The 19605-nt window shown below is 44.0% G+C and overlaps 1 long non-coding RNA gene and 1 pseudogene across 1 annotated transcript; one reads left to right on the top strand and one right to left on the bottom strand.

Annotated features, from left to right (window-relative positions):
• The first annotated feature begins 279 nt into the window (after positions 1-279).
• On the top strand, positions 280-17967 carry LOC148149064 (uncharacterized). The gene is made up of 3 exons (XR_015758324.1): positions 280-413; positions 957-1099; positions 17900-17967. It is a non-coding gene; the product is annotated as an uncharacterized LOC148149064 (long non-coding RNA).
• On the bottom strand, positions 1985-2105 carry LOC122544860 (U6atac minor spliceosomal RNA; annotated as a pseudogene).
• Positions 17968-19605: the final 1638 nt, after the last annotated feature.

Below are 19605 nucleotides of genomic sequence, written 5' to 3' on the forward strand. Positions count from 1 at the left end.
TTGTCTATCAGCAACTTGGCAGGAATTGAATGTTAATACCCATTTACCACATAGAATATCACTATACTGATGAAACATTTGGATAAATTTAACACTTCAATGTTGTGTCTTTGCTTTCCCTCTGCCTTGATAGAAGGCAGGAACCTCAGGTGCCAGCATGAATGCTGCATGGCTAATTGGACCAAAGGACTGGGAGGGTAGACTCAGAGACATGAGACAGCTGATACTGAATGGGAAGTGAAGGCAAACAGACTGAATTATTCAGAGGGAACAAAACTCCAAATTTCAACTGGCAGCAAGGCATGTTGTGGAGACGACTGGAGGCAAACATTCTGGAGAGAGTATACAGCGCGATTTAGATGAGACAGGACCAGAGCAGTGTTTAAATCTGTGGAACATTCATACTCGGCAAGGTAACTCAGCCCCAATAATATTGAATGTTACAATAACTACCTTATACACAGTGTGAGACTTGCTAATCACAGAAATAGGGTTGAGACATAACATTATTGCAATCATATTTACTGCTTTCTGTCCGACATTTTCATGATGCTTGTGAGACAGTCACTGATAATTGTAACTTATAAGCAGCTAGCTTCATGCCCTGTGCACATGAAAGTGAGAGCAGTTTTTTTTAGATGGCTGCACTTAATATGCATCTGTATTCCTTTATTATGATTGATGTTGATTTATCAAAACTGTAGTCTAAATCAGATGTTACATACGAGAATTAATTCTTGGCTGTTGATGTTACAGTTTACTATGTGTCACTGCAATAGTGAGCATCTGATACAAGTTGCAATAAATAAATACATTTCCAGAACTAATCAGCAAGAATAATAATTGGGAAAAGTTTGGCTGGAAAACTTAATTAAAGCGTTTTCTAAAAAAAATTGCTGTCAATCCTATATCTGCTGTGAGAATCTTTGATTTGTTTTATTTTTATTCATTCACAGGATGTCACTCACTGCTGCTACTGAATATTGATAGTGGAGGGGGATGAACGTTTGTGGATGTGCTGCCAGCATTTATCACCCATCCCTAGTTGCCTCTGAGGTGGTGCTGAGCTGCCTTCTTGAACCGTTTCAGTCCATAGAAAGTAAGTAGACCCACAATATTGTTAGCAAGGGAGTTCCAAATTTTTGTCTGAAGGCACAATGGTATATTTCCAAATCAGGATGGTGAGGGATTTAGAGAGGAATTTGCAGAGGGTGGTGTTCCCATGTAGCTGCTGCCATTGTCCTTCTAGATGGAAGTGGTTGTGGGTTTGGAAGGTGCTGTCTGAGGACCCCCCAGGCAAATTTATGGAGTGTACCTTGTAGATAGTACACACTGCTGCTACTGAGCATCAATGGTGGAGGGAGTGAACATTTGAGGATGTGGCGTCAATCAAGTGAGCTGCTTTGTCATTTACTAGTACTTATCAAGGATTCTGAATTTTGATTGTGTAGTTTGATACTGCCGTATATTATCTGCAGTGGAACCAATGGGTGAAGTTTGTGACTGGGGGTGAAGCGATGACGCTCACTGAGGATGCAAAGAAAACTTCCCACAAAGATCAGTTGATCTCTGGGGCACAGATTTCCCCTTTTCCTAACTGCAGTTTGAATCTGATAGCAAGTCAAGAGAATCTATAGCCATTAAGCAGAAGTGTTATCATCTAGCAGGCTAGCCAGCCAATCATACTGAAGAATTTTCACAGCAAATCACAAAATGAAATACACTGATCATCTCACATTAAATGTTACCGAGAGCAAGCTAAATGGTTAAGGGATACACAAACAATGAGGCTGAAGATAAATTGCCAGAAACAATGGTTAAAAATATGCAGATGTTTATTGTCATGAGATATTTTGCAATATAATCTTTTTTCTAATCAACCTGTTTAGAGATGCTACTAAACACCTCTGGAGCAGGTAACACTTGAACTCAGGCCTCCTAGTCTAGGGGTAGGGACACTAACACTGTCCCACAAGAGGACCCCAAACAAGATGTGATGGCACTAAGTAAATAGCAATGCCTCAACCATTGGTGTGTTGTAAGGTCACTAGGACCCTTTCCAACCTTACCAAGGGGAGTGCTGATATATTCGGTGCAAATAAAACTCATTTTTGGGTGCAAGACAGGGTACTTATGGCATTAGTAAACTGTTATCCATATTATCTATATTGTACCTTATTCAAATACATGTTTTCAGGGGCTTTGACACTGAAGTTGTTGTCAATGGGTCTGAGATGATCTGAAAGGGTTAATTTTGAGGAGTGCCATTAATACGATGATGTCATATAAACATATGGACAGAATGGCTAAGGGTCTTGAAGGAGTGAGACCGAACATTCCGTTCTCCTCCAAGTCTCTGTAACAATGTTTTCCTGAAGAAGTGCTCATGCCCGAAACATCGATTCTCCTGCTCCCTGGATGCTGCCTGACCTGCTGCGCTTTTCCAGCAACACATTTTCAGTATAGTAGGTAACCAGTTACTGACATGCAACAAACTATACCTTGTAAACTACAAGAAACTCTTCTAGTTAGACCAGGCAGTGGTTTTCCTCTCTCACCCTAGACCAAGCAAACTCTGTAGCTTCTCCTACACTTGAAGAGGATAGTAGCAGCAAACATCATGAAAACAGAATAAACAATGCAGTGAGCTGGCCCTGCACATACAACATCAACTAACAGAACCAAGGGGCAAGGTCCCATCAGTTCAGGGTTTCCAACTGATTGGAACCTGCAGAGATTCCAGCAGCATGCCCTATGGGGGGAGCATAAAATCACCTGGAGCAACTTCCAAATTCTGTCTTTATCTGCACTTCTGCAGGATCCCGAAATTCCAGGGTTCCAGAGAGTAAACATTGACAGTATGATCCTGCATATTATCCAGGGCAAAGTCTCAGCCAATATCATTAGGTAAGAATCTTCAAGTGAAACAGGACCCATGTGCAAGTATTCAGTCCAGGTGGGTAAAAATAATTGCAATGGTAGACTATAACTGAGAGCACCATGGAATGTGGAACTTTCACTAACCTAGTCACCTGCATGTATCCCCTGTTTGAGAGAAACATTCAATTGTCAATTTGCAGTTTTTCTTCACTGACAATCCAACAGTTAGAGGGTCTCCACTAAAAGAAATGGCATCCTCATTGACATAAAAAAAACAGTCCAGCTATATGGGCTTAATTTACATGGCAGGCAAGTCTGTTTACTGTGGTGGCTTGATGGAGCACACATTGCTTTTGTGTCAAAAGACTTTGGGTTTAAGGCCCACTCCAGATACCCAGGGGTGAATTTTCCCAGTTGCTGGAGATGGGGTTGGAGGAGGAGAGAGAAAAAAATGCAAAGAATACTTCTTAGCCTTGTATTTCAAAGTGCTGCCCACCACCATCTGGTGGATGGGGGAGGTCAAGGTGATTGGGTGCAAAGCCAGGTAACCTTGCATCTGGAATGGAATGGCAACTGAATTCATTAGCTGGGCAATTAGGAGGAATTTTGCACATAGAATCACCTTGTTCTCTACGGGGGGAGGGGGGAATTCAGTCACATGCTCTGGTTTAACACAGGAAGTTGTAAAAGGAAAGGGTACAGTGAGAGGAACTGTCCCAGAGAAATTGACAAGCTGTGAAGGTTCTGATCAATTCCAATGGAGAGCTGCAGACATGATCAGGTGAGGGAGTGCTTTGAGGGAACTTCATGTACATAATCAGCTATATGGGAGGTACTGCACCTAACCGATACATCACCCATCTTCAGGTGCCCTTTCCTGCTGCCCTTCTGACAGACGTTTGAACATTTCATGCACTCCAGTCTCGACCTCTGCTGTGAGGTTAGGGCAGGGGCTCAGTACAGTGACATTCCACAGCCACAGCAGCATGAGGGTTAGGGTCTCATGTCAAATATATTTGCTTTGACAGGGGAGAGGGGATGGTTACCAGGAACCAGCTGCAAGGAGGCGAGCCTTCCAATGGAGGGCCTACAAGGAGAGATGTGTGATCACCGGGAGGAGCAGGCTGGTCACTGCTGACACCTCCAGCCAAGTGGCCCAGATCGCTTTCTCAGAGGAGAAGGTGGACATCTGTTAGACTTGACCGACTGGGTGGCTATCCCTAAAGCCCCACTCCCTCGATCACCTCCCCTACCTGCAAGCCCCCTTCTTCTTGTTACAACATGTACCTGTGTCTCCTGTAAGGATGCAAGATGGGAGGTGTGAAATGCTTTTGTACACAGTGTGTATACCAAATAAGGCCATTCAGCCCCTTCGGGCCTGTTGCACCATCTATTACAATGAAAGCTATTCTCATCTTGGCCTCAATTCCACTTTCATAAACCTTTAACCCATTACTAACGAAAAATCTGTCTAACCCCTCCTTAAATTTACTTAATGTCCCAGCATCCATCACACTCTGGGGGTATGAATTCCACAGACTCATGACTCTTTGAGGGAAGTGATTTCTCCTCATCTCTGTTTGAAACCTGCTACCCCTCATCCTAAAGCAATAACCTCTTGTTCGAGATTGCCCCACAAGGGGGAACATCCACTCTATGTCTACCTTGTCAATCCCCTTTGGCATCTTATAGACCTCAATTAGATTTCCTCTCATTCTTCTAAACTTCAGCGAGTATCGGTCTAAACTATACAATGTCTCTGCAGGTCCTGTATCCATGTCTTCAGGGAAGACAGTGCAGAAGAGGTCCTTCAGCCCATCAAGTTTGTACTACCAAAGATATACTACTACCTACTCTTAGAAGAAGCTCAGTGGCTGATTGACTTGGCCACTTCTTGGCCAAACTGGCTGGCTCAGGGGGAGTGCCCTCTTCTTCCACACTTGCTTAACTGCAGCCCCTGGGCTTGATTGGCCAACCCCTCACTCAGCAAGAGAGACCCCGGGAACAGCCTTTCCGGGTATCCACGCCAACAGCTTGACAGTCCGACAACCAGTGGGTTTCTTTAGAACATGCTGCAGTCCCTGTAAGCAGAAATCTTTTCTCTGAGAATACAGCCAAGCCACCCCATAGGATCATGCAAAGAAACAGATAAAGAAACAGACAAAGGGAGAACTTGAAGGCATTGGGGGATGTGTATGGGACAGGCCATTTTGTGAAATTATAATTGTAAATTAAAACATTAAACATGAAACCCACATCAGTGTGCCTTGCTTTGGGTTCAATTAATTTTCTAAATCAAACTTTCTCAGTTTTATTAAGCCAAAAGCCTTTGTTTGACCACAGAATGACAAATTCTCATAGGAATGCAAATGGATTTATTTATTGTCACCAGAACAAATGAAGGGTTTGCACAAGAAATTGCATCAAATTCTCCCTTCCTCATCAAAAGTAATGCCAGAATATTAGCACCACAAACATCCCTGAAGCCATCAGCACTTGCAAATGAAATTGAGTGATTTATTTTTTGTGTCTGCTGCCCATTTCATTCTTTCCAAATCATGAGCTGGACGGTCTGTAATTGCAAGACTTTTATCTTAAGCTTTCTCATAAATACATTTCAGATTGTTGTTGACATGTGTAATGTGACTGGGAGATACACCAAATTTAACAAGGTCAGGAAACGTCAGGAGAGTAAAACTAACAACCCCCACATTGAGAACCGCTGTCAAATTTCCATCACATCAAAGTCACACTAACTCCTTCAGAAAGGAAAAAGAACAACATGACTGTTACATGCAAGCAATTGTTAGGCCCAATTACCGGTTCATGATAAGAACCAAGAAATGTTGGTCTGAGTTTTGGGGGATTAGTGGAGGAGAGTCAAAACACTAGCTTCACTGCGTCAGAGTCTGAGAAGTTCAAACCAGATTTTCCTTCCTATGATGAGGAGTTGGAAAGTTGAAGATAGGCCAAGGTGTCACTTTACTCTTGTGCTGGAGGGAGGAATGATGGTTTCAATGGTTTCGGATTTGGCTTCCACTGGACCTGGAATTGGCTCTCAGTCATTCCTCTCGATTGCCTGTAACGCAAACTGATTTGTTTCTTCACAGAGTAATTTATGACAGGGCCACAATTGTGAATGTTTCATCCTCTGGGGAGGAATCTTTTAGAAAAGACATTTGATCCGTCTTTTTCCCCTTGCAATTCTCTTCTGAGTGAAATAAATTGAGAAAGCTTGTGTCTACACTGAAATAGTGCTCTGAAGATTGGGCGAAAATTAATCATTTCTAGGCACTAATTTGAGGAAATCATAATAATTCATTCGTCCCATTTTCCTGAGGAAAACAAGCTGTTTCCAGAGGTGCACAAGCACTGGAATTATTTCATAAAGTTTCTTTTATTACATTGAACCCAATCATAGCCAAAACACAAATCCTTTCTTTTTTCCATTATGATAATTTACTATTTATCTTGTGTTGCCTTCTTGACTGAAGCAATCTGACTGAACTCACACTTTTCAAATTCCAACAGTTGATGTGGAGACTTGTAACACGCAACAATGACTGTTGTTCTGAGCAGTTTTTAACATTCACTCAAGGGACATGGGCATTGCTGGGTCAGCCAGCATCTATTGTCCGTTATGTTCAAAGGAGCCTGGTGACACTGCTCCCGTGTCACTTGAGGATCTGAGTTCAAGTTCACCTGAGCTGGAGGTCTGTCCAAATCAATTGATTAAAGGTAAAAACACAGCAAATGTCAGGGGTCAAAGCAATGCTTTCACACCATGAACAGAGTGGGGAACCCATTAATAAACAACCCAGTGCTCAGCACCACAATGCCAAAGTTAGCCTGATCAAAGTTTCTGCAAATAGGGAGATAAAGTGTAATTCTTTCTAAGCAAGTACATCCGATTACTGTACAGTTAGGATGCTTGGTTCAGATTGGTGCTGGTCGTTTAAAATCTGGAGTTCCAAGTTTCACTGCTCCTGAGCTCTGTGATATCGTCCAGCCATATTCGATTCAATTTGATCTATTTATTGTCACTTGTATTACAAATAGCGTGAGAAGGGCCGCCATTGTCCAGCGCCATCTTAATGTCTTCTGAAGTATCTTCACTCCTCCTACTTTGGTCTTTTTAAGTGCCTCACTTTCCATCGCTTTATCAACAATTATGCTGTCACCTGTCTAATCCCTAAACCCCACAACTCTTGTTTTCAATCTCTGTACCACTCTATCCTCATCTGCCTCCTATCCCACTCCACCAACTTGCCAGTGCCCTGTTGGAATTCCACACCTGCCTCCACATTATTACCTCTCAGTACATTTGTATAGGATGAGATGCTTATGAAGGAATTTTAAAGTCAGCAACATGCACTTATAAGAGTCTTCACCATAATAAACCATCCCAATGTGTTTCACAAGAGGATTATAAAACAACGTGACACCAATGAGATGTGTTTTTAAGATTCATTCATGGAATGTGAGTGTCACTGCCTGAGCCCAGTGTTTATTCCCTGTCCCGAGTTGCCCCTTGAGAAGGTGGGGGTGAGCTGCCTTCTTGAACTGCTGCAGTCCATGTTGACTCACAATGCCCTTAAGGAGGGAAGTCCAGGATTTTGACCCAGTGACAATGAAGGAATGGCGATATATTTCCAAGGCAGGATGGGTGAGTGGCTCAGAGGGAAACTTGCAGGGGGTGGGGTTCCCATGTACCTGCTGCCCTTATCCTTCTAGATGGAAGTGGTCATGGGTTTGGAAGGTGCTGTTGAAGAAAGCTTGGTGAATTTCTTGTAGGTGGTACACATTACTGCGATTGAACAGGAGGTGAATATTTGTGGATGTGGTGCCAATCAAGCAGGCTGCTTTGTCCTTGATGGTGTTGAGCTTCTTGAGTGTTGTTGAAGCTGCCCCCATCCAGGCAAGTGGGGAGTCTTCCATCACACTCCTGACTTGTGCCTTGTAGATGGTGGACAGACGTTTTGGAGTGGGGGAGTCAGGTGGTGAATTACTCATCGCAGTATTCCTAGCCTCTGACCTACTCTTATAGCCACTTTGTTTACATGGCTAGCCTAATTCAGTTTCTGGTGAATATTAACCCCCAGGATATTGATAATGGGGGAGTCTGTGATGGTAAGACCATTGAATGTCAAGGGATGATTGCTAGGTTCTATTTTGTTGGAAATGGTCGTAGCCTAACATTTGTGTCGTGTGAATGTTGCTTGCCACTTGTCAGCCCAAGTCTGGATATTGTCCTGATCTTGTTGTACTTGGTTATGGGCTGCTTCAGTATCTGAGGAGTTGCGAATGGTGTTGAACATTGTACAGTTATCAGTGACCATCCCCACTTCTGACCTTAAGTCATTGATAAAGTAGCTGAAGGTGTTCAGTCAGATGACCATGTCTTGGATTTAAAGGATATTTTCAAGGAGGAACCTGAGACAGGGAGAGGTGTAGGGAGAGAATTTCTCAGCACTGTGCCATAGCAGAATGATTAAACTCAAGGATACTTGAAGCGAGAATTCCAAGAGCACAGCTAACCTGGAGGGTGGTGGAGCTGGAGCAAGTTCAAGCAGAGATGTGACCAATGAGAGTTTAGAAACAAGGATGGAATTTTAAAATGAATGAAGGAGGCAAGGTAGGTCAGTGAGCAGAGAGTTGAAAGATAAATAACACTTGGTACCACACGAGCAGCAGAGACTTGGTTGACCTGAAGCTCACGGAAGGTAGAACATGGGAGACCCACAAGGACAGCCTTGGAATAGTCCAAAAAGAGGTGGGAAAGATATGGACCAGGGTTTCAGTCAAGGCTGGAGTTGGGCGTCATTGCAGAGATGAAAATTGGGGGTCCTTGCAATGTTGTGGATAAATGGTCAGAAGCTTATTGCTGCCAGAGTCAAGAGAGTATTGCTGGAAAAGCACAGCAGGTCAGACAGCATCCGAGGAGCATGAGAATCGATGTTTCGGGCATAAGCCCTTCATCAGGCTCATTGCTACAGATGTGTTCAGCCTCAAACATGTGCTCGGAAGAGGAATGGAGACAGCATCTGGGGAATGGAGATTGAGAGGGGTAGGGGAGAGGGGAAGGTGCTGTGGACAATCTAGTCCTGGATGTGAAACAGTTAGTCTGACAGAGTTGGTGATGTGTTACTTCTGGGCTTTGTCAGTGGACATTTGGAAATTGACAGATGATGTTGTAGTGAGATAGTGTGTGGATGTGGAATAGGATAGTGGGGGGTTAGGGCACTAGTGCTGGTGCGGTGATTGAAGGATGGATTCCTCAGCAGACAACAGAGGGAACAAACAGAAATGGGTGTCAGAGCAATGTCCTTAACTCTCTTACTTATGACAATGACCTGACTTAGATTTGCAAACACATTATGCAAATCTTCCATGTGGACATATTGTGTGTGTGTGTGTGAATGTGTGCGAGTGTGTGAGAGAGAGATTTTGTGTGTGTGGGTGTGTGTGTGGGTGTGCGTGTATGTATGCGTGTGTGCGTGCGTGCGCACGTGCACGTGTGTGTATGTGTGCGAGTGTCTGAGAGAGATTTTGTGTGTGTGTGTGTGTGTGTGTGTGTGTGGGTGTGTGTGGGTGTGTGTGGGTGTGTATGTGTGTGGGTGTGTGTGTGTTGGCGTGTGTGGATGTGTGTGGGTGTGTGGATGTGTGTGTGTGTGGGTGTATGTGTGTGTAGGTGTATGTGTGTGTGGGTGTGTGTGTGTTGGTGTGTGTGGGTGTGTGTGTGGGTGTATGTGTGTGGGTATGTGTGTGTAGGTGTGTGTGTGGGTGTGCAGGTGTGTGTAGGTGTGTGTGTGGGTGTGGGTGTGGGTGGGTGTGGGTGTGTGTGTGTTGGCGTGTGTAGATGTGTGTGGATGTGTGTGGGGGGGGTGTGTGTGTGTTGGTGTGTGTGGGTGTGTGCGTGGGTGTATGTGTGTGTGTGGTTGTGTGGGGTGTGTGTGTATGTGTGTGGGTGTGGGTGTGTGTGTGTGTAGGTGTGTGTGTATGTAGGTGTGTGTGTGTAGGTGTGTGCGTGTGTAGGTGTGTGTGTGTGTGTAGGTGCGTGTGTGTGTGGCTGTGTGTGTGTGGGTGTGTGTGTATGTATGTAGGTGTGTGTGGGTGTGGGTGTGTGTGTAGGTGTGTGTGTGACTGTGTGTGTGTGTGTGGGTGTGTGTGTGTGTGTGTGTGTGTGTAGGTGTGTGGGTGTGTGTGTGTGTGTGTGTGTGGGTGTGTGTAGGTGTGTAGGTGTGTGTGTGTAGGTGTGTGTGTGGCTGTGTGTATGTGTGTGGGTGTGTGTGTATGTATGTAGGTGTGTGTGTGTGGGTGTGTGTGGGTGTAGGTGTGTGTGTGGCTGTGTGTGTGTGTGTGTCAGTGTGTGGGTGTGTGTAGGTGAACGTGGGTGTGTGTGTAGGTGTGTGTGTGGCTGTGTGTGTGGGTGTGTGTAGGTGTGTGTGTGTAGGTGTGTGTGTGCGCGCACGTGTGTGGCATCTGCTGTGCTTTAAAGTTTTTATAGGCACTGCCCACATGACTTCCATGTCAACCAGATGTCAGGACGACCTGACTGACTGTGGAAAGCCGAGTGCGTAAATGATGCCTCCACCTGTAGAAACAGTTGTTGCAGATTGTGCATTTCAGAATGAGACTACAATGCTCAATGTGTAAAGGCCTCATCTGTTATAAATATTATCTCAACATTTGCAACATGCTGTAATTGGATTTATCAAACACTGGTGTTTGATTTACTGAGAAACCACATGTGGGCTGCACTTCATATTCATCAATGATGATTCGAGCTGCAGTCTTTTATCCGAGAAAATCAAGGTTTCAATTGCTTGGAGCACCGTGAGAGCCAGCACAGTGATTAACTCGACATGTAAGTCATTATCCAAAGGCATCCCTACTGTGCTAGGTATAAAAAGAGGCAATAACATCGTAATTGGCATCAGTAGCCAACTGAGAAATTCTCTATAATTACCAGTTAAAACAAGGGTGCATGGCTTCTCATGTTCCACTGTTAGATGTCTTCACTCAGCTTCCGTTAACCCTTTGGTTCTTTGTCAAGGAGACTCTTTAAGTATGATCTTGCCTCGCCATCTGAGTGACTGCCAACTGATTTATCAATTCTGTGACTGAGGAGGATCTCGTGCACTGCTGGACTTAAAGAGCCCTTGTGACTACTGGCGTTTTGCAAATCTATGAACAGCAGGGTCAGCTACACAGCCTCTTGAGTACATTCTGCAATTCAGTAAGATCATGGCCTGTTTGATTGCTGCTCATTCTCATCTAACCCTGATAAGATTCTCTCCATCTCCGTTTGAGGAAGAGAGTTACAAAGCCTGATGACCATTTGTGAGGAAAGGAAATAGTTCCTCACCTCTGTCTTAAATGGACAACTTCTCATTTCTAAGCAGTCACTCCCAGGTTCCAGACTCTCCCACAAGGGCTAAAGAAGGGCTTATGCCCGAAACATCGATTCTCCTGTTCCCTGGATGCTGCCTGACCTGCTGCGCTTTTCCAGCAACACATTTTCTGCTCTGATCTCCAGCATCTGCAGACCTTACTTTCTCCCACAAGGGATAACATCCTCTCCACATCTACCCAGGCAAGTCCCCTCGTGACTTTATGTTTCAATCAGATCGTTTCTTACTCTTCTAAACACCAGCAGGTACACGCCTGTACTGTCCAAACTTTCCTCACTCGACAATGTGCCCATTCCAGGTGTTAGTCTTGTCAGCCTTCTCTGAACTTATTCTGATGTATTAACATCCTTCACTAAATAAGACCACCTTTGTTATAGAATCCCTCCAGTTTGGAAACAGGCCCTTCGGTCCAACAAGTTCACATTGACCCTCCAAAGAGTAACCCACACAGACCCATTCCCCTATATTTACTCCAGACCAATGCACCTAAACTAAACATCCCTGAACACTACGGTCAATTCACCTAACCTAGACATCCTTGTAGGAGGAAACTGGAGCACCCGGAGGAAACCCACGCAGACACGGGGAGAAAGTGCAAACTCCACACAAACAGATGCCTGAGACTGGAATTGACTCCAGATCCCTGGTGCTGTGAGGCCACTGAGCCACCATGCCACCACCAATACTGCACATGTTTAAAAAGTACTGCACCAATACCTATATAATTGAAACATATCTTTTGTTTTTAATTCCCCTTGCAATAAATAGTTACATCCTATTTGCTTTCCTAGTTACTTGTTTGACTCATGCACATGGACTCTTAGATTCTCCTGCATCTCAGAGCTCTGTAATCACTCATTATTTATATATTTTGCTTCTTTTTTCATTCTTCCTGCTAAATTGACAATTTCACATTTTCCATGTTCTACTCCATGTGTCAGATCTTTGGCCCCTCACCTTTAGCTGTCTATCTTCATCTTTAGCTGAAAATGTGTTGCTGGAAAAGTGCAGCAGGTCAGGCAGTATCCAAGGAGCAGGAGAATCGACGTTTCAGGCATAAGCCCTTCTTCAGGAATGAGGAAAGTGTGTCCAGCAGGCTAAGATAAAAGGTAGGGAGGAGGGACTTGGGGGAGGGGCGTTGGAAATGCGATAGGTGGAGGGAGGTCAAGGTGAGGGTGATAGGACGGAGTGGGCTGGGGGCGGAGAGGTCAGGAAGAAGATTGCAGGTTAGGAAGGCGGTGCTGAGTTCGAGGGATTTGACTGAGACAAGGTGGGGGGAGGGGAAATGAGGAAACTGGAGAAATCCGAGTTCATCCCTTGTGGTTGGAGGGTTCCTAGCCGGAAGATGAACGCTCTTCCTCCAGGCGTCGTGTTGCCAAGGTCTGGCGATGGAGGAGTCCAAGGACCTGCATGTCCTTGGGTGGAGTGGAAGGGGGAGTTGAAGTCTTCATCTTCATCTTTAGGCTCTTATGTCCTCTTCACAATTTGCTGTCCTACATATTTTTGTGTGGTCAGCAAATTTAGCAAAACGTACATTCAGTCTCATCATCCAAGTCATTTGAACCCTGTGGCTCACTATTTGTTACCCCTTGTCAACTCAAAAAAAAAGGCCCATTTATTTCCACTGTCTGTTTCCTGTTAGCTAAGCAATCTTCCATCCATGCCATGATGAAGATCCATGATACATTATTATTATTTGTGAATATATGCTTTAAAGTGCTTTCGACTGAAGGGTTCTGAAGAAAGATCACTGGACTCGAAACGTTAACTCTGTTTCTCTCTCCACTTTTGCTGCCAGACCTGCTGAGTTCCTGCAGCGATTGCTACTTTCAGATCGCCAGAATCGACAGGTCTTTATACCAATATCTTACCCGCTACATCATGAGTTTTTATTTTCTGCACAACCCTTTGAAGTGACAACTTACCAAACACATATAGAAACCTAAGTACTGCACGTTCACCAGTTCTCCTTCGTCCTCGGCACCTGGTACTTCCTTAAAGAACTCAAGTAAATTGGTTAGACATATCTTCCCTTTCACAAAACCACGGTGAGTCGTCCCGATTCCTTTGAACTTTTCCAAGTAAATCTGCTACAACATCTTTAATAACAGTTTGTAACACCTTTCCATCGACAGATATTAAACTGAGTGGCCTTTCCTGCTTTCTGTCTCCTTCCAATTTTGAACAAAACAATTATATTCACTATTTTCCAATTTCATGGAACTTTCCTTCACTTTTCTCAACTTGAAGAAGGATAATAATAGAGGGGCAAAGCAAGGGTGGGAAGTCCCCTTACCAATGGGGTAGGGTGCACTGGAGTGGGGTTGGCCATCAGACTGGCACAGGAAAGAGAAGGACTGGCATTTATATAGCACTTCTCCCACAAGCTCAGGACATTACAAAACCTACTGCAGCTACCAGAACACTTTGAAATACAATCTGTACATAGGAAGATCCCAGAACTGGCAAGGTGATAGGAACCAGGATGTCATTTTTATTGAGAAGTTTATTTTGGGGTTACTATTGACTGGGACAAGAGTGTTTCTGTTTTCTATATACCGAAAAATAACCTTACACACAATCACCAAATTTCCACAGGTTTGGAAGGTGCTGTCAGAGGAGCTTTCAGTAGATGGTGCAAACTACTGTCACTGTGTTGGTGGTGGAGAGGGTGAATGTCAATAAGGTTCCAATCAAGCATCCCAGATGGTGTTGGAGCTGCACCCATCCAGGCAAGTGGGGAGTATTCCATCACACTCCTGACTTGTGCCTTGTAGATGGCGGAAAGGCCTTAGGGAGTCAGCAAGTTACTTGCTGTAGCATTCCTAGCCTGTGACGTGCTCTTGTAGCCATTGTGTTTATGTGGTGAGTCCAGTTGAATTTCTGATTAGTGATAACCCCAGGAATTTGAGAGTGGAGGATTCAGTGATGATAACACCATTGAATGTTGAGGACGCTGGCTAGATTGTCTCTTACTGGTGATAGTCACAGCCTGACATTTGTGGGGCATGAACGTTACTTGCCACTTGTCAGCCCAAGCCTGGATATTGTTAAGATCTTGTTGCGATTGACATGGACTGCTTCAGTATCTGAGGATTTTGAACATTGTGCAATCATTGGCAAACATTCCCATTTCTGGCATGATGATGGAGGGAAGGTCAATGATGAAGCAGCTGGGGAGTATTCCATCACACTCCTGACTTGTGCCTTGTTGATGATGCACAGGCTTTGGGGAGTCAGGAGCAGTTATGAAGGATATGCAGTAGATCATAGCTTGGTCGGCATTGGACTGAAGGTTCTGTTTTCGTGCTGTATACCTCTATGACGCTATGACCATCTCCAAACAGAAAAGTTTGCTTTAATGCTGCTGATGCAAGGCATCGCAAGAATATGATGCAATGCTAAGTATACCACCGTGTTGCATCAGCATAGAGAATCCTGCCATAAAAACATTTTCAAACATTTCTAAGGGTCCCTTTAAAATGTAATTAATTTCCTTTATTTCCCCAAATAATTTTTAAACTGTGCTCACTTCCCGAACACAAATATATTTTTCTGCAATATGGAAAAGGTAGTTTTTTAAAAAATCTATACAGTACCATCTCATAAATGTAAGTTGAGTATCAAAGGTAATTAGTGCTGATTGTTTGGTGGGACTGAGCCTGACCTTATACTAATCCAGGGGAAGTGCAGAAGAGAGAAACAGACAGAAACTGATTATTTAAAAGAGACATTTAAGTGGCATTGTGCATTTCTGTACCGATATTCAGTTGCCTGGATTTACAAAACACTGAGCTTATATCTAAATGCCAGTGTGACATGGTGGCTCAGTGGTTAGCACTGCTGCCTTACAGCACCAGGGACCCGAGTTTGATTTCACTCTTGGGCGACTGTCTGTGTGGAGTTTACATGTTCTCCTGTGTCTGTGTAGGTTTCCTCCGGGTGCTCCGGTTTCCTCCCACAGTTCAGAGATGTACAGGTTGGGGTGGATTGGCCATGCTAAATTATCCATACTGTCTAGGGATGTTCAGGTTAGGTGGGTTAGCCATGTGGAATGCAGGGTTACAGGGATGGGGTGGGACTGGGTGGGATGTTGTTTGGAGGATGGGTGTGGACTCGATGGGCTGAATGGCTTGTTTCTGCACTGTAGGGATTCTATGATTCAAGGTGCTGGGTTCTTTTCCAGGTCTTTAGTGTTAGTCACAAGCAATATGCTTTCATCTCGAAATAACCTCAGATTTTAAGAGATTTAATCAACACAAGAGGCTGAAAAAAACAACTTGCAATTAAATAAAGTATTTAATGTAAAAAAAAATCTCAAGATGATTCACAAGTGCTCCTTGAGGAAACAGATGCTGGGTCATGGAAGCAGCGATTAAAATGATAAGTTAAATGGTTCTGCTTTTACTAAAGGTTCTTCATGGTGAGGGAGGTCTCAGGATGGAATTCCAGAGAGTGTGCTCTCTGTGTAGCAACCCTGGCTTACCATCTTGTACTCTTGCCTCAAAAGGAGAGGGCTGTGGGTTCAGAGACTCAAGTGATTTGCTAATACTCCCAGTGATGAGCCGCCAGCTCCACTGTCAGCGGGGCTCCCTTTGGGAAGAGACATTAAACTGAGGGCACTGCACTGTCTTGTGCTTTAAGGTAATGTTGCTACCTGCAGAGTTAATCCTGGTCTTCAGGATCTTGGGTCTTGGGTGTCTACACACACACATTTAAAGTTAAAAATCATACGACACCAGGTTATATTCCAACAGGTTTAATTGGAAGCACTAGCTTTCAGACCACTGCTCCTTCACGACCTCCTGATGAAGGAGCAGCACTCCGAAAGCCAGCGCTTCCAATTAAACCTGTTGGACTATAACCTGGTGTCGTGTGATTTTTAACTTTGTACACCCCAGTCCAACACCAGCATCTCCAAATCATACATACACATTGTCCTTGAAGCTGTTAACCCTTAAAGCAAAGCTCTTGCACGCTGCACTTACAGAGCTCAGTGGTTAGCATTGCTGCCTCACATCACGAGGGATCTGGGTTCAATTCCAGACTCAGGTGACTGTCTGAGTGGAGTTTATGTGTTCTCCTGTGCTCCGGTTTCCTCCCACAGTCCAAGGATGTGCAGGTTAGGTGAATTGGCCATGCTAAATTGCCCATCAGGGATGTGTAGATTAGGTGCATTAGTCAGGGGTAAAATGTAGAGCGGTCTGGGTGTGGGATACTTCTTAGAGATTTGGTATGGATTTGTTGAGCCAAATGGTCTGTTTCCATACGGTAACGATTCTATGATGAAGGAGAGTGTTAACTTTGCTGGTTAGTCAATCCAGCTCTGTAAAGTAGTGTCAGAGACCTTTCACTTTACATCCACAGTTGAGCCTAATATCTTCTCTCAATCTCTTAGTGAAATCAGATTCACTTATTATCACACACTAAATTATTGTGCTCCTCCTCAGTTTCTTTCTACCTGGACTTTCCATGTTTTATTTTTACTTATTCGCTTAATGATGTAATCCTCACATCATTATTAACGTTATTGCTATTACGTTACCATCCTCCACAACTCCTCAAAGTTTGAATTTCATAATCAGCAGGATCTTGATCTCTGATGGATATCCTGGGTCGGTTTCATTTGATTTTAGCCTCAGGATGATGGTGTTGTACCTGGGTCTGGGTTGGCTGAAGCCCCAGTCCCTTTGCCTTGCACACTCTGTGATGTAGTATTGGTGTGGGCTGTCCCACATCCTCTGATAATCAAAACCTCGCTTCTTGTCTCAGGTAAGGTTAATGCTTCCCTGATCCTCCTGAATATCCCATCAGATTTTCTGACAATATAAGACCCCCGTTGATCTGTTCCCCTGATGACCAGCACTCCCTCTAAGGCAAGCGACAAGTGTATCAATATGTTGTCTTCTCATTCTGCTGTACAGAGGTCTGCTGAATGGGAAAATAAGTTCAGGCCATTGAAGTTCAGTCTTCCTGTCCCTTAACTAAACTTTCAAAGTTTTCACCTATGTCTAGAGTTGAATCATGCTGCTTGTTGCTGTGGATTTTCTCCATTTGTTTCAACTTCATACCGTCTTGAAATCTTATCATTGGCCCAAGATTGTAATTTAAAACTGGTTTCCAACCTCCCTCCCTAACCATTCCAGTGGCGTTATCTTCTGAGTCCAGTTAATTCCTAGTCCATCTTCTCAGTCTCCCCATTGACAGGTGGTTCATGCTCAAAGGGCTGAGTGTTTGACCCTTCTTGTTATTTTTTATGTTTATGGTTCACCCTGATATGGAACATCATTCCCACATGGTAGTTGACATAACAAACACATTTCTGTTCAACTACTACCACCTCCTTCTCTCCAGTGGTGAAGCCCTACTCAGTCTCCACCAAAACTCTCAATATAAAATATATTTGAATAAAGGCTGCTTCTAGTCCTTCCATAGAATCCCTACAGTTTGGAAACAGGCCATTTGGCCCAACAAGTCTATATTGACCCTCCAAACAGTAACCTACCCAGACCCATTCCCCTTACCCTACTACTCTACATATCCTGTTGCTTTCCCCAACATGCTTTGATTAATAATCCTCATTTCTGTTTTCACTTTGCATTCAGGTTTATCTCTTGATTAGGAGAAAGTGAGGACGGCAGATGTTGGAGTGTCAGAGCCCAAAAGTGTGGCGTTGGAAAAGCACAGCTGGTCAGGCAGCATCCGAGGAGCAGGAGAGTCGACGTTTCAGGCGTAAGCCCTTCATCAGGAATGTCAAAATCCTGGACACCATCAGCTCTAAAGCAGAAACTGCAGTGCTCCTATTTCATAATAATACTGTTCTGTTGTTACCAAATGAATGGAGATGAAAATTGTCCTCCATTCCTCTGTTTAAGCAACTGAGAATCTAATTTTTCTGAACTGATCATGTTCCATCTTCAAGACTTGAAATGAACCTATGTTAGCTGTTAACATTTCCGTTCACTCTCTGGTCATATTCCTTCTTTTACTTAAATCATAAGACATAGCAGCAGAAATTAGGCCATTCAGCCTCTTGAGTCTGCTCCACCATTCAGTCTTGGCTGATAAGTTTCTCAACCCCATTCTTCCTTTTTCTCCCTGTAACCTTTGATCCCCTTGATATTCAAGAACCTATCTATCTCAGTCTTAAATAAACTCAGTGACCTGGCCTCCACAGCCTTTTGTGGCAGTGAACTCCACAGATTCCCCACTCTCTGGTTGAAGAGATGTCTCCTTATCTCTGTTCTAAAAGGTCTTCCCTTAACTCTGAGGCTGTGCCCTTGGGCCCTAGTCTCTCCTCCCAATGGAAACATCTTCCCAACATCCACTCTGTCCAGGTCATTCAGTATTCTGTATGTTTCAATTAGATCCCCCCCTCATTCTCCCAAACTCCATTGAGTATAGAACCAGAGTCCTCAAACGTTCCTTGTACATTCCTTTTCATTCCTGGGACCATTCTTGTGAACCTCCTGTGAACATGTTCCAAGGCCAATACATCTTTCCTGAGAAATGGGGCCCAAAACCACACACAATATTCCAAATGTGGTCTGACCAGAGCCTTATGGAGCCTTGTGTAATATGTTATCACCCACATGACAAATGGATCCTGTTTCACATCCAACGGCCTGGACATTGTTTTATGAGAAATCTGTGGTGCAGAGAAGATTCCAAATGGTAGATGGTCAAAGCATTACACCTCCCAACTCCCAAACTGTGTCGTAAATGCAGTCAGCAATCTTGGCTCTTGGTTTAAGAACATCTACCAGGACCCACTGTTGGCATTCGGATTTGTGATGAACTGGCTTGTTGTCATCCAAGGACAAAATAAGAAGGGTTTCTCTTTGTAAGTTTTTTTGTTTAAATAAGAAATCTGCACTTAATCTTATTCTCCTTTCATCTTGGGAACTGTTACTAGCCCAGAGACCATTCTGTCAGTTCTCTCTACTCTTCTATTAATCAAAGGGATGAAGGGGCATGGGTTAAAGGGAGGTGAGTGAGGTGAGGTCTCAGATCAGTCATGATCACACTGAATGGTAAAACAGACCTGAGGGGCTGAATGTCTCACTCCTGTTCCTGTGTTGCGATGTTATTATGCTCTCTCACTGAAGTTTTACTTTTCCTGTCAGAGGGTGAAGGATTTTCCTGGGACTGCGGAAGAAGGTGGGTTTAGCATCACCTTGCAGGGGATGGGATTCTTGTGTTTCAATTTGAATAAACCTTCAAACAGCGTTGGAAGTTCTCGCTGCTTGTTTCTCCCATATTTGTTTTGGAATATTGTAGCTACGCTCTCCAAGAGATCAATATTAAAACT

The sequence above is a fragment of the Chiloscyllium plagiosum genome, unplaced genomic scaffold, assembly GCF_037043375.1.
Source record: "Chiloscyllium plagiosum isolate Xiang-an unplaced genomic scaffold, Cpla_swu_hap1 HiC_scaffold_10, whole genome shotgun sequence".
Classification (NCBI taxonomy): Eukaryota; Metazoa; Chordata; class Chondrichthyes; order Orectolobiformes; family Hemiscylliidae; genus Chiloscyllium; species Chiloscyllium plagiosum.